A 3,140-nucleotide genomic window follows, 5' to 3' on the forward strand; every position below is an offset into this window, starting at 1 on the left:
TTTAATTATGATGTGTCTTGGTGTGGTCCTCTTTGGATTCCTTTTGTTCAGGGTTCTGTGTGCTTCCTGGACTTGTAAGTCTATTTCTTTCACCAGGTGGAGGAAGTTTTCTGTCATTATTTCTTCAAATGGGTTTTCAGTATCTTGCTCTCTCTCTTCTTCTGGCACCCCCATAATTCTGATGTTGGTACGCTTGAAGTTGTCCCAGAGGCTTCTTACACTATCTTCATATTTTTGGATTCTTTTTTCTTTTTTTCCCCCGAGGAGCAGCACATTTATTCTGGGCTCTAGGGGACAGTCCGATTTCATTCCCCTCCATTACCAGTAACATGACGGATCCTGGGCCACTGAGGCACTGTGGTCCCTGGCTCCTGGGCCCATGCCCTCCTTGGCCTGCAGGGAAGCAGTCTGTGTCAGAGGTAGAGATGACACCTCCAGAGGGTACCAGAGCTGGGCAGATGCCTGGGCCGAGAGCAGGAAGAGTAGGGAGCAAGGTTGTATGTCCATGAGTCCAGCTGGAACTTTACTTGCTGCCTGCCATGATCTTGAGGTACTGCAGAGCACGGTGAGCAGCCTCGCCACGAGCTGCCTCCCTGCTGGCTGCAGAGCTGTGACACACAGTAATCGGCTGTGTGGACAGCTCCACCAGGCACTGGCAGAGCCCACTCATGCTCAACTCCTCAATATCCAGATAGCTGGCATGGAAGGCCTGCTCCTCAGACAGCTTGCTGAGGACACTGCAGCAGGCAGGGCCCAGGGCACCTAAGGAGCCCAGGGAGCAGCTACAGAGGGACAGGCTCTTCTCTCCCACCGAATTTCGCATAGAATCCCAGGTGCAGCCTGGGCCCTGGTTCCGAAGTCCATCCAGGTGGGATCCCACACCAATGGAGAAGTGGTCATCGTCAAGTTCTGCCTCATTCCCATCCCGGGCATCCAGAGGCACCATGTGCACTTGAAGCAGCATTTTGGCAGCCGCATTACGCTTTGCCAGCTTTTTGGAAGTGCCATTGCCAATCTCAATGAAACGCTCCACTCTGCAGGTCATGGTGAACTCTTTGCAGTGGGCTGGCCCCGACTCCTAAGTCACCGTGTACTCAGGCAACCGCCAGCCCTTCTGCACCACCAGCTCCCGCAGAGCACCAACAGGGTTGCACTCAGACTGCTGAAGGGAGACAGGAGGCTGCACCTCCATGGGGGGGGCTCCTGGTTGGGGCAGCAGATGGAACAGGAGTAGCAGCTGCTGCAGCAGCAAAATCCGGACCGTCCTCAGGCAGTGAAGAGTCTAAGGGAGAAAAAGAACTGCTGTCCTCCAGGGCCGGCTCCAGCATGCTCCCCGCTTTGAGGTGTTTGAGGGCCACCTCAGCTGCCCTGTGCTTGGCTGCTTTCTGCTGGGGCCCTGACCAGTGCAGCTGGTGTCACCAACGGTGACCTGAAAGGTGAAATTAGGCTGGTGGGCTTGGCCCTTGGCTTTGAGAAGGTCGTACACGGGCGTCTTCCCTATTCTGGTCCCAAAATCCTGCAGAAGGCTGATTGGGGTCTTGCCTGGGTTGGCTGCCAGCATTTGCTCTATACTGGGCAGCCCGGAGCCCGTTGTAGTTTTAGAGCCCTGCTCCTCTTCAATAATTCCCTCGTCCATCCCCACGGGTGCCACCGTGACTTCTGCCTCCACACGCCCCAATACACCACCAACAGGCTAGGGCCGGGGCCAAGCCCAGAGTCACAGCAGGTCCTGGATTCTTTTTTCTTTTTGCTTTTCCGGTTGAGTGTTTTTTGCTTCTTTGTGTTTCAAATCTTTGACTTGATTCTTGCGATCCTCTAGTCTGCTGTTAGATCTCTGTATAGTATTTTTTATTTCAGTCAGTGTATGCTTAATTTCTAGATGGTCCTTTTTCATATCCTCGAGGGTCTCACTAAATTTATTGGCCTTTTCTAGAAAATTCTTGAAAAACCTTATAACCATGGTTTTGAACTCTATATCCAGTCATTTGCTTTCCTCCATTTCTTTCATTTGTGACCTGTTTCTTTGTCTCCGCATTTTGGCTGCTTCCCTGAGTTGATAGAGTGGCTTTGTGTGCTAGGTGTCCTATAGGGCCCAGTGGCTCAGCCTCCCCAGTTACCTGAGGTGGACACTCTTGGTGCACCCCTTTGTGGGTTGTGTGCACAGTCTTGTTGTAGTTAAGCCTTGATTGTTGTTGGTATCACTAGGAGGAATTGACCTCCAGGCCAATTGGCTGTGAGGATCAGCTGTGTCTATGCTGGAAGAACTTCTGTGCTGGAGACACCCTTATGAAGCAAGACTTACAAAAGCCTCTGTGCTCAGCTTGGATGGGGCAGAGTCTCAGGGCGGAGCAGACAGCATTGGTTTCCCATCAGCCCTGTCCTAATAGGCCCCTGTGTCTCAGTGTCCTGTGGTAATCGCTGCAAGCATCTCTGAGAGAAAGCCGCCCTCGAGTTCCATCCACTGCCAGACAGTCCAGTTTCTCCCCGAATGAGTCTTGGTCCCCAGAGTCTCAACTGGAACTGGAGTTCAAAGCAGTCGGGAGCTTTTGTCTCCCTCCCGCTTGAGAAAGCCAGCTGCGCACTCAGTTGCCCGCCCTCTCCGTGCGTGCACCTCAGTACCTCCGCTTCCGCAGCTCCTCTGAGTCTCAGTGTGCTTTTCTCTTTCCTGACAGTCCAGTTTCACCCCGTATGAGTCTGGGTCCCCAGAGTCTCACCCAGAACTGGAGTTCAGTGCAGTCGGGAGCTTTTGTCTCCTTCCTGCTTGAGAAAGCCAGCCGCACACTTAGTTGCCAGTCTTCTTCGCGCACGCACGCGCATTTCAGTACCTCTTCCTCCTGCAGCTCCTCTGAGTCTCAGTGTGCTTTTATCTTTCTTTCTAGTTGTAGAATTTCCACTCATCCAGCCTTCCTGTGGTTCTGGATGATGTCCGTTTTGTCTTTTAATTGTAGTTTTGAAATTGTTGTGAGAGGCAGCAGTTTTGGTGTTTACCTATGCCACCATCTTCATTTCTCCAATTTTTTGGTTTTTAAAGAAAGAAAGCAGGAGAAGGAAAGCAAGATTGTAATTGGAGGCAAAACTTTTAGGATGACAGCTGTAGCCTGATTCCATAGTTCAACTGAAGTGTCCTGCCGCTGAGTTTG

At 51.9% G+C, this 3,140-nt stretch overlaps 1 pseudogene across 1 annotated transcript; it reads right to left on the minus strand.

Moving 5' to 3' along the window:
• Positions 1 to 523: 523 nt before the first annotated feature.
• Positions 524 to 1,658, minus strand: LOC307096321 (RISC-loading complex subunit TARBP2-like; annotated as a pseudogene). Its single transcript has one exon. The product of its transcript is annotated as an RISC-loading complex subunit TARBP2-like (transcript).
• Positions 1,659 to 3,140: the final 1,482 nt, after the last annotated feature.

This window comes from Cnephaeus nilssonii, assembly GCF_951640355.1.
Source record: "Cnephaeus nilssonii genome assembly, chromosome: X".
Classification (NCBI taxonomy): domain Eukaryota; kingdom Metazoa; phylum Chordata; class Mammalia; order Chiroptera; family Vespertilionidae; genus Cnephaeus; species Cnephaeus nilssonii.